Source organism: Gobius niger (assembly GCF_951799975.1).
Source record: "Gobius niger genome assembly, chromosome: 11".
Lineage (NCBI taxonomy): Eukaryota > Metazoa > Chordata > Actinopteri > Gobiiformes > Gobiidae > Gobius > Gobius niger.
This window is the reverse complement of record NC_136862.1, coordinates 1,334,930-1,347,574: the sequence shown is the minus strand read 5'-3', so window position 1 is coordinate 1,347,574 and position 12,645 is coordinate 1,334,930.

The window sequence follows — 12,645 nt, the reverse complement described above, 5'->3', positions numbered from 1 at the left end:
TGACAAAAATGTGACAAAAATGTGATACAAATTTAATAAAAAATTGACCAAAAATATGACAAAAAATGGCCAAAATGTAGCAAAAAAATTATACAAAATTGACAAAAAAAATGACAAAAAAATGATTTAAAAAATGATTTAAAAAAAAGACAAAAAAGCTACAAAATGAGTTGAAAACCCCCCCCAAAAGATGGAAAAAAATCTGACGACGTGAGGAAAAAGATCCATTCAGTTTTGTAGGTCTTTCAAATGAGGCGTTACACTGGCCTACAGGATTTGGGTAAAGCTGAACTGGAGAAAATGCCCTCGGTTCATAATTATTGGCTGAATTTCTGACATTTGTGAAGGATTTTCATCTCGTCAGAACAATAAGAACCGGCTCATTAATGACGTAATCCTGTCATAAGTTCTTACGAAGCGCGGGCAGATGTTTGTGGAGCTGCAGGTGTTTGTGGAGCTGCAGATGTTTGTGGAGCTGCAGATGTTTGTGGAGCTGCAGATGTTTGTGGAGCTGCAGATGTTTGTGGAGCTGCAGATGTTTGTGGAGCTGCAGATGTTTGTGGAGCTGCAGATGTTTGTGGAGCTGCAGATGTTTGTGGAGCTGCAGGTGTTTGTGGAGCTGCAGATGTTTGTGGAGCTGCAGATGTTTGTGGAGCTGCAGATGTTTGTGGAGCTGCAGATGTTTGTGGAGCTGCAGATGTTTGTGGAGCTGCAGATGTTTGTGGAGCTGCAGATGTTTGTGGAGCTGCAGATGTTTGTGGAGCTGCAGGTGTTTGTGGAGCTGCAGATGTTTGTGGAGCTGCAGATGTTTGTGGAGCTGCAGAACTTCATCTGTCTCACCTTATTTTACTCCTTTACATGTTTGTTTTTCAGAAAAGTTTGTGAGTTTTTCTGATTTTTTACATGGATACGGAACAAGAACAAATGTTTTTATTACGATCGAACAGTTTCTCGATTGGAAAAGTGTTCAGACATTTCATATTAAACGTGATTAAAAAGAACTGAATCTGCCTGATTTACTGACTGTCCTGGTTTCGTTTGACTTTTGAGTTCATGTTTATTATTTACTTTTCTTTTACGCTGTTTCTGCGCTCGTGACACAGACACAGAATATCCAAACATTAAAGAGAGAAGAAATCAGGAACAAAACATGGAATAATGTGAAAAACCAAAGATAAAGAAATAAAAAATACTGTGTGATAAAACGACTACATTTAACTGTGATGCCGGGACTGTCCACTAGAGGGCGGCACAGAGCTGCCCTTTAGCTCCACATCTGTCAGGTTTGATCTCTGGGCTCCTCCCCCGCCTGAACCTTTGGCTTCACCCCAATCCAAAAGCTTCTGGAAAAAAGGTGAGAAAATAGCAACAAAACTGAGACGAAAACAATGATGGAAACGTGACAAAAATGTCACAAGAAATTGACAAAAAAAATGCCCAAAATGTAGCAAAAAATTGCCGAAAAAATGAAAAAAATATGACAAAAAATGACCAAAAATGTGACAAAAATGTGATAAAAATTGGATAAAGAATTGATAAAAAATGTGATAAAAATTGGATAAAGAATTGATAAAAAATTGATAAAAATTTGACAAAAATTGATAAAAATGTGATAAAAATGTGATAAAAATGTGACAAAAATGTGACAAAAATGTGATACAAATTTAATAAAAAATTGACCAAAAATATGACAAAAAATGGCCAAAATGTAGCAAAAAAATTATACAAAATTGACAAAAAAAATGACAAAAAAATGATTTAAAAAATGATTTAAAAAAAAGACAAAAAAGCTACAAAATGAGTTGAAAACCCCCCCAAAAGATGGAAAAAAATCTGACGACGTGAGGAAAAAGATCCATTCAGTTTTGTAGGTCTTTCAAATGAGGCGTTACACTGGCCTACAGGATTTGGGTAAAGCTGAACTGGAGAAAATGCCCTCGGTTCATAATTATTGGCTGAATTTCTGACATTTGTGAAGGATTTTCATCTCGTCAGAACAATAAGAACCGGCTCATTAATGACGTAATCCTGTCATAAGTTCTTACGAAGCGCGGGCAGATGTTTGTGGAGCTGCAGGTGTTTGTGGAGCTGCAGATGTTTGTGGAGCTGCAGATGTTTGTGGAGCTGCAGATGTTTGTGGAGCTGCAGATGTTTGTGGAGCTGCAGATGTTTGTGGAGCTGCAGATGTTTGTGGAGCTGCAGATGTTTGTGGAGCTGCAGATGTTTGTGGAGCTGCAGGTGTTTGTGGAGCTGCAGATGTTTGTGGAGCTGCAGATGTTTGTGGAGCTGCAGATGTTTGTGGAGCTGCAGATGTTTGTGGAGCTGCAGGTGTTTGTGGAGCTGCAGATGTTTGTGGAGCTGCAGATGTTTGTGGAGCTGCAGATGTTTGTGGAGCTGCAGATGTTTGTGGAGCTGCAGATGTTTGTGGAGCTGCAGGTGTTTGTGGAGCTGCAGATGTTTGTGGAGCTGCAGATGTTTGTGGAGCTGCAGAACTTCATCTGTCTCACCTTATTTTACTCCTTTACATGTTTGTTTTTCAGAAAAGTTTGTGAGTTTTTCTGATTTTTTACATGGATACGGAACAAGAACAAATGTTTTTATTACGATCGAACAGTTTCTCGATTGGAAAAGTGTTCAGACATTTCATATTAAACGTGATTAAAAAGAACTGAATCTGCCTGATTTACTGACTGTCCTGGTTTCGTTTGACTTTTGAGTTCATGTTTATTATTTACTTTTCTTTTACGCTGTTTCTGCGCTCGTGACACAGACACAGAATATCCAAACATTAAAGAGAGAAGAAATCAGGAACAAAACATGGAATAATGTGAAAAACCAAAGATAAAGAAATAAAAAATACTGTGTGATAAAACGACTACATTTAACTGTGATGCCGGGACTGTCCACTAGAGGGCGGCACAGAGCTGCCCTTTAGCTCCACATCTGTCAGGTTTGATCTCTGGGCTCCTCCCCCGCCTGAACCTTTGGCTTCACCCCAATCCAAAAGCTTCTGGAAAAAAGGTGAGAAAATAGCAACAAAACTGAGACGAAAACAATGATGGAAACGTGACAAAAATGTCACAAGAAATTGACAAAAAAAATGCCCAAAATGTAGCAAAAAATTGCCGAAAAAATGAAAAAAATATGACAAAAAATGACCAAAAATGTGACAAAAATGTGATAAAAATTGGATAAAGAATTGATAAAAAATGTGATAAAAATTGGATAAAGAATTGATAAAAAATTGATAAAAATTTGACAAAAATTGATAAAAATGTGATAAAAATGTGATAAAAATGTGACAAAAATGTGACAAAAATGTGATACAAATTTAATAAAAAATTGACCAAAAATATGACAAAAAATGGCCAAAATGTAGCAAAAAAATTATACAAAATTGACAAAAAAAATGACAAAAAAATGATTTAAAAAATGATTTAAAAAAAAGACAAAAAAGCTACAAAATGAGTTGAAAACCCCCCCCAAAAGATGGAAAAAAATCTGACGACGTGAGGAAAAAGATCCATTCAGTTTTGTAGGTCTTTCAAATGAGGCGTTACACTGGCCTACAGGATTTGGGTAAAGCTGAACTGGAGAAAATGCCCTCGGTTCATAATTATTGGCTGAATTTCTGACATTTGTGAAGGATTTTCATCTCGTCAGAACAATAAGAACCGGCTCATTAATGACGTCATCCTGTCATAAGTTCTTACGAAGCGCGGGCAGATGTTTGTGGAGCTGCAGATGTTTGTGGAGCTGCAGATGTTTGTGGAGCTGCAGATGTTTGTGGAGCTGCAGATGTTTGTGGAGCTGCAGGTGTTTGTGGAGCTGCAGATGTTTGTGGAGCTGCAGATGTTTGTGGAGCTGCAGATGTTTGTGGAGCTGCAGATGTTTGTGGAGCTGCAGATGTTTGTGGAGCTGCAGATGTTTGTGGAGCTGCAGATGTTTGTGGAGCTGCAGATGTTTGTGGAGCTGCAGATGTTTGTGGAGCTGCAGGTGTTTGTGGAGCTGCAGGTGTTTGTGGAGCTGCAGATGTTTGTGGAGCTGCAGATGTTTGTGGAGCTGCAGAACTTCATCTGTCTCACCTTATTTTACTCCTTTACATGTTTGTTTTTCAGAAAAGTTTGTGAGTTTTTCTGATTTTTTACATGGATACGGAACAAGAACAAATGTTTTTATTACGATCGAACAGTTTCTCGATTGGAAAAGTGTTCAGACATTTCATATTAAACGTGATTAAAAAGAACTGAATCTGCCTGATTTACTGACTGTCCTGGTTTCGTTTGACTTTTGAGTTCATGTTTATTATTTACTTTTCTTTTACGCTGTTTCTGCGCTCGTGACACAGACACAGAATATCCAAACATTAAAGAGAGAAGAAATCAGGAACAAAACATGGAATAATGTGAAAAACCAAAGATAAAGAAATAAAAAATACTGTGTGATAAAACGACTACATTTAACTGTGATGCCGGGACTGTCCACTAGAGGGCGGCACAGAGCTGCCCTTTAGCTCCACATCTGTCAGGTTTGATCTCTGGGCTCCTCCCCCGCCTGAACCTTTGGCTTCACCCCAATCCAAAAGCTTCTGGAAAAAAGGTGAGAAAATAGCAACAAAACTGAGACGAAAACAATGATGGAAACGTGACAAAAATGTCACAAGAAATTGACAAAAAAAATGCCCAAAATGTAGCAAAAAATTGCCGAAAAAATGAAAAAAATATGACAAAAAATGACCAAAAATGTGACAAAAATGTGATAAAAATTGGATAAAGAATTGATAAAAAATGTGATAAAAATTGGATAAAGAATTGATAAAAAATTGATAAAAATTTGACAAAAATTGATAAAAATGTGATAAAAATGTGATAAAAATGTGACAAAAATGTGACAAAAATGTGATACAAATTTAATAAAAAATTGACCAAAAATATGACAAAAAATGGCCAAAATGTAGCAAAAAAATTATACAAAATTGACAAAAAAAATGACAAAAAAATGATTTAAAAAATGATTTAAAAAAAAGACAAAAAAGCTACAAAATGAGTTGAAAACCCCCCCCAAAAGATGGAAAAAAATCTGACGACGTGAGGAAAAAGATCCATTCAGTTTTGTAGGTCTTTCAAATGAGGCGTTACACTGGCCTACAGGATTTGGGTAAAGCTGAACTGGAGAAAATGCCCTCGGTTCATAATTATTGGCTGAATTTCTGACATTTGTGAAGGATTTTCATCTCGTCAGAACAATAAGAACCGGCTCATTAATGACGTAATCCTGTCATAAGTTCTTACGAAGCGCGGGCAGATGTTTGTGGAGCTGCAGATGTTTGTGGAGCTGCAGGTGTTTGTGGAGCTGCAGGTGTTTGTGGAGCTGCAGATGTTTGTGGAGCTGCAGGTGTTTGTGGAGCTGCAGATGTTTGTGGAGCTGCAGATGTTTGTGGAGCTGCAGATGTTTGTGGAGCTGCAGATGTTTGTGGAGCTGCAGATGTTTGTGGAGCTGCAGGTGTTTGTGGAGCTGCAGATGTTTGTGGAGCTGCAGATGTTTGTGGAGCTGCAGGTGTTTGTGGAGCTGCAGATGTTTGTGGAGCTGCAGATGTTTGTGGAGCTGCAGATGTTTGTGGAGCTGCAGATGTTTGTGGAGCTGCAGGTGAACAGTTTCTCGATTGGAAAAGTGTTCAGACATTTCATATTAAACGTGATTAAAAAGAACTTGATCTGCCTGATTTACTGACGGTCCTGCTTTAGTTTGACTTTTGAGTTTATTATTGACTTTCTTTGACGCTGTTTCTGCACTTTTGTTACAGACACAGAATATCCAAACATTAAAGAGTCGAAGGAAAACAAATGATTTATGTTTCAGTCGTGACAGAAATCAGGAACAAAACATGGAATAATGTGAAAAGCCAAAGATAAAGAAATAATAAAACTACTCTATGTTTAACTGCGATGCCGGGACTGACCACTAGAGGGCGGTGCAGAGCTGCCCATTAGCTCCACATCTGTCAGGTTTGATCTCTGGGCTCATCCCCCGCCTGAACCTTTGGCTTTACCCAAATCCAAAAGCTTCTGGAAAAAAGGTGAGAAAAAGCAACAAAACTGAGACGAAAACAATGATGAAAATGTGACAAAAAAGCGAGAAAACATTGACAAAAAAATGATGAAAAATTTATGAAAATGTGACAAAAAAACTACAAAAATATGATTAAAAATTGACGAAAAAATGTGACTAAAAATGATAAAAATGTGACAAATAATTACAAAAAATGTGACAAAAAATTTACGAAAAAATGTGACAAAAAAGTTACAAAATGAGTTGAATATCCAACAAAAAATGATGGAAAAAAATGTGATGACGTGAGGAAAAAGATCCTCTCGGTTCAGGCGGGAGTTAAGAGGTTAAAGGGGTCATGTTAGTGGATGCCAGCTGAAAAATAACATATTTTATGGGCACGTTGCATTTGATGTTTCCTGTATTACAATATCAGCCCCAAATCTGACATTAAAGGGACATTTCAGGATTTTTACATCGGGCGTCATTTCCTCGTTATCCAGAGAGATGATTTCTGGAGATTTTTTAATTTTTTTTACTGAAGCAGTCGTGCAGTAGTGCTAGGCTAGTGCATGTCTATGGTATCAGCTAGCCTGCATTAAAAACAGTCTGACCCGAGCACAGAGCACCTGAGGCAAATCACTTCTAACACCAGACTAACCATATAAATGTGAATAAAGTTTGAATTATAACCATTTTGCTTTAACCTCTTCCCAACCGCCTAAACCGAATGCCTTCTGTCCTCTTTGGCTATAGGCCTGTGTAACACCTCGTTTGAAAGCTAAGACCCACAAAACTGATCTTTTTCCACGCGTTGTTGCTGTGTTGTCTCACCTTTTTATATATTTTTTATTTTTTCAAATTTTTTGTCAAATTTTTGTCACTTTTTGTTGAATTTTTGTCAATTTTTTGTCACATTTTAGTTTAATTTTTGTCACATTTTTATCACTTTTTGTTGAATTTTTGTCACATTTTTGTTGAATTTTTGTCAAATTTTTGTCACATTTTTGTTGAATTTTAGTCACATTTTTGTCGCTTTTTGTTGAATTTTTGTCACATTTTTGTTGAATTTTTGTCACATTTTTGTTGAATTTTTGTCACATTTTTATCACTTTTTGTCACATTTTAGTCACATTTTTGTCGCTTTTTGTCAAATGTTTGTCACATTTTTGTTGAATTTTTGTCGCGTTTACATCCTTGTTTTCTTCTCATTTCTTTGTGGCTGTTTTGGTGCTTTTTCCCAAGCAGCTTTTTGATTAGGCTAAAGCCAAACTGGAGTAAACGTGATCTGTTCAGGTGGGAGTTAAGAGGTTAAAGGAACTTATATCTGAGCAGCTTCCTGGTTGTAGCTGCAGAGGCGGAGTGATCTGCTCGGTCACCGGATCTACAGGAGTTTGTTTACCTGAGTCCAGGATCCTCCCGCGTCGACCAATGAGACGAGCTCTTGAACCAGAGGAAAAACAAACACTCCTGAAGCCGTTTATGAGTTTTATTATAAAAACACGAAACAGACACAGAGACGTTTCCCTCAAACCAGCAGCTTCTGGAAAAACACTGAGAAAAGTCCAGTTTGATCCTGAGCCTCCCGCGAAACGCCGCCGCCGTTCACAGGGCGTCTGAGCGGCGGCGGCGTGAGCGGGAGGCGGAGCTTAGATGACTCTGGAGATGAAGAAGAACGATGGAGGATCACAGTGTGACCAGACCCTGAGGAACGAGACGCAGCCAGAACCCGAGCTGGGTTTTACAGAGCTTATCCAACCAGGAAGTCAGATCTGAGCGGAATCTGAGTGGGATCTGAGCTAGATCTGAGCGGGATCTGAGCCGGATCTGAGCGGGATCTGAGCGGGATCTGAGCTGGATATCTGAGCGGGATCTGAGTGGGATCTGAGCGGGATCTGAGCGGGATATGAGCAGGATCTGAGCGGGATCTGAGCCGGATATGAGCCAGATCTGAGCTGGATCTGAGCGGGATCTGAGCGGGATCTGAGTGGGATCTGAGTGGGATCTGAGCGGGATCTGAATGGGATATCTGAGCGGGATCTGAGCGGGATCTGAGCTGGATCTGAGTGGGATCTGAGTGGGATCTGAGCTGGATATCTGAGTGGGATCTGAGCTGGATATCTGAGTGGGATCTGAGCGGGATCTGAGCTGGATATCTGAGCGGGATCTGAGCGGGATCTGAGCTGGATATCTGAGCGGGATCTGAGCTGGATATCTGAGTGGGATCTGAGTGGGATCTGAGCTGGATATCTGAGTGGGATCTGAGCTGGATATCTGAGTGGGATCTGAGTGGGATCTGAGCTGGATATCTGAGCGGGATCTGAGCTGGATATCTGAGCGGGATCTGAGCGGGATCTGAGCTGGATATCTGAGCGGGATCTGAGCTGGATATCTGAGCTGGATCTGAGCGGGATCTGAGCGGGATCTGAGCTGGATCTGAGCGGGATCTGAGCGGGATCTGAGCTGGATATCTGAGCGGGATCTGAGCGGGATCTGAGCTGGATCTGAGCGGGATCTGAGCTGGATATCTGAGCGGGATCTGAGCGGTATCTGAGCTGGATATCTGAGCGGGATCTGAGTGGGATCTGAGCTGGATATCTGAGTGGGATCTGAGTGGGATCTGAGCTGGATATCTGAGTGGGATCTGAGCTGGATCTGAGCTGGATATCTGAGCGGGATCTGAGCTGGATCTGAGCTGGATATCTGAGTGGGATCTGAGCTGGATCTGAGCTGGATATCTGAGTGGGATCTGAGTGGGATCTGAGCTGGATCTGAGCTGGATATGAGCCGGATATCTGAGTGGGATCTGAGTGGGATCTGAGCTGGATCTGAGCTGGATATCTGAGTGGGATCTGAGCTGGATCTGAGCTGGATATCTGAGCGGGATCTGAGCGGGATCTGAGTGGGATCTGAGCTGGATATGAGCCGGATATCTGAGTGGGATCTGATTGGGATCCTCGGAGGAAGCGTCCCGGAGGATCTGAGTGGGATCTGAGCTGGATATCTGAGCGGGATCTGAGCTGGATCTGAGCTGGATATCTGAGTGGGATCTGAGCTGGATCTGAGCTGGATATCTGAGTGGGATCTGAGTGGGATCTGAGCTGGATCTGAGCTGGATATCTGAGTGGGATCTGAGTGGGATCTGAGTGGGATCTGAGCGGGATCTGAGCGGGATCTGAGCTGGATATCTGAGTGGGATCTGAGCGGGATCTGAGTGGGATCTGAGCTGGATATGAGCCGGATATCTGAGTGGGATCTGATTGGGATCCTCGGAGGACGCGTCCCGGAGGATCTGAGTGGGATCTGAGCTGGTTATCTGAGTGGGATCTGAGCGGGATCTGAGTGGATCCTCGGAGGAACCCCCCCCCGGAGGATCTGAGCGCTGAGGCACTGGCTGCAAAGGCATCTCCGTCGAAATGAGGCAGACAAAGTGTTGATGAATGAGAAAAACAAGGCCTTTCCTGTGACTGCATCTGAACTCTCCCACAGCTCCTGAAGGTTAAAGCTTCCACAACATGACAAAGTATAAAACAGGACTCAGAAACAAACATTTGGAAAAGAAACATCACGAGTGAGAAAGACCTGAAGGTCAGACACGGCAGGAAACCTCACTTTTCCTTTTCTCCGAGCGCTCAGACCCGAGAGAACCAGCCTGAGTTTTCAGAAGAGTTTAGAGTTTAGAGTTTAGAGTTTTCCCTCGGCCTCCAGAGCGGCCACAGACGACGGACCATCGAGCCCCTGAAAGAAGCCACAGCTGGTCCACGTTCACTTGAAGAACCATCAGACACTTTCTCTTCGTGCACCGTCAAAAAAATAAAAATAAAAAATACAATTAGAATCAAAATAAAATTAAAAATAAAATAAAAAATAAAATATTTTTTTTGATTTAAAATAAAATAAAAAAATTATTAAAATTTAAAATAAAATAAATTAAATAATAATAATGTAAAAAAAAAAAATGAAAAAAATTAAATAATAATACACATATATATATAATTTTCCCAGATCTCAGTGACTAATCAGAGTCCAGTCTCCTCCCGTATCGAGCAATGAGAAAATAACATTTTTAATAAAAAAATACAAAACATAAAAAATTTAATTAAAAATGAAAAAAAATAATGAAAAAAAAAAAGATAAAATTAAATAATAATAATAATAATAATAATGTCTTACACGTGTATTAGGTCTAAGTTTCTCCTCCTCGGGGCCCGATCGGTCTCGATGTTCGGGTCCGAAATCGACATGAAAGGGTTTGGTCGATATTTTAACTCATTTAATTTGATGTATTTTGCTTAATCTCTCCAACAGCCTCTAGTTAAATATTTATTATCAGAGCAAAGGTTTCAATCATAGAATTACATCTTTAGAGGCCGATGTGGGTTTTTCTGAGGCTGATTTGCACCAACGATATTTTTGTGCTTAAAATAGTTCTGTAATCCTGTGGAGTTGATTTTTTGTTGATTTTTTGTTGATTTTTTGTTGAATTTTTGTCATTTTTTGGTCAAATTTTTGTCACTTTTTGATGAATTTTTGTCACATTTTTGTCACTTTTTTGTTGAATTTTCGTTGAATTTTTGTCAATTTTTTGTCATTTTTTGTTGATTTTTTGTCAATTTTTTGTCAATTTTTTGTCAATTTTTTGTCACATTTTGTAAATTTTTTGTCACTTTTTTGTAGAATTTTTGTTGAATTTTTGTTGCGTTTACATCCTTTTTCTGAGGCTGATTTGCACAAACGATATTTTTGTGTTTAAAATAGTTGTGTAATCCTGTGGAGCTTCTAAATGTGTCAGTGTTGAGCTGTGACTGCAGGGGGCGCTGCTTCATGTTTAGTCTGCTCTTCAGAGGGAGCGTTAGAAACACAGAAATCAACAGATTCCAAAACTGAAACCTGCGAGTCTCCGGTTTCTCTGTCACTTTCCGTTTCTGAGATATCGGCCTTTTTATCGCCGATTTCTGATACTGAAAATACCACAATATCGGCGGCAACACAAAAACATTTGGACATTTTGAACTCCCATAATGCATTTCTCTGCATACGACCCCCTCAGAGCAGAAGCTTCTTTAGGTCATGAGGAGTCACTGTAGAAACATAATGTGGAGGAGCCGTGAGTAAAAAGTCTGTCTCTGCTCATTCGAAGTGACATGAGGGAACCAGGACGCTCTGAAGCAGCAGCAGGACGGGGATGAACAGCGCCACAGAGCACTGGTGGAGAGAAGATGTAACTGCATCACCAAAATCCTTAGGAAGACTGTACATCAGGGGAAGGCAACGTCAGGCCCGGGAGCCAAAAGCAGCCCTCCATAATCAAACTCTGGCCCTCGAGATGATTTTGAGAAATATTATTATGCAAATAAGAGATCAAATACATGATACTCTAGAAATGCAATATTTTTAAAATGTCCTGGCAGAACATCCCACTTGGACATATGTAACGTAATACAGTGACCCAAAAGTGGATCGTGTAACCATTTTCAGTGGGTCAAGGGAACTTTTTTTTTTCTTCCATATTTTCCATCTGAAACTGCATGGAAACACACCAGAGTCTGTTAAAATTAATACTATTGGATTGTTTTGATCTCTTAAAAACATATCTACTGCTTGTTCAATAATGAAATGGTTTAGAATACAATATTTGATACGATATATGACAAATTACAGTTGTGTTTGGGTCGTGGCTTGTCATCTGAGGGTAATGTTGGGTCCCGAAGCCAAAACCACTTGGCATTTGCAGAAAAAAAGTTATTTGCTTTCGGCTACAATGGTGAGGTTCGGCCCCTGCTGTTTTGGCAAAGACGAAAACCGGCCTCCACGACACAAACTTGCCCACCCCTGCTGCTTCTGAGTAACGGGCCGGTTCATGGGGGCCCTTGACTGTTGGGGGCCCCAGGCAGCTACGCCTCTGGCTCCGACCGAAATAGAATTCTGGAACATTCCTATTGAGCCCACGTCTCGAGGTTTGCAGCTCGTTAATCCAGAGCTGAAAATCGTTTTGATCCTGACGGTTTAAACTTCTCCCGTTTATCGTCTAGGGAGTGACGCTTAAATGTTGAAACAGCCTCTAAACCAGGGGGGCCCAAACTTTTTGTCTCCGAGGGCCAAAATGAAAAAGTGCCTGTGAGTCGCGGGCCAAACACGGCGATGTCAAGCGTGAAACACATAACTGCAAATAATAAAAAGTTGCTTTATTTTCTTTTTTGGTATAGCTTTGCATTTTTTGTTGGATATTCAACTCATTTTTGTAACTTTTTTGTCATTTTTTGGTCAATTTTTTGTCATTTTTTGTCAATTTTTTGTCATATTTTTTGTCACATTTTTGTCATTTTTTTGTCCATTTCTTGTGACATTTTAGTGACATTTTGGCCACTTTTTCATCAATTTTTTGTCACATTTCCATCATTGTTTTCGTCTCAGTTTTGTTGCTATTTTCACAGCTTTTTTCCAGAAGCTTTTGGATTGGGGTAAAGCCAAACTGGAGAAAATGTGCTCGGTTCAGGCGGGAGTTAAGGGGTTAAACATGCTACAAAAGCCTAGTTTTAGTAGAACAAAATCAATTATTGTAGCAAAATAGAGCAAAATGGAAACAACAGCACCACC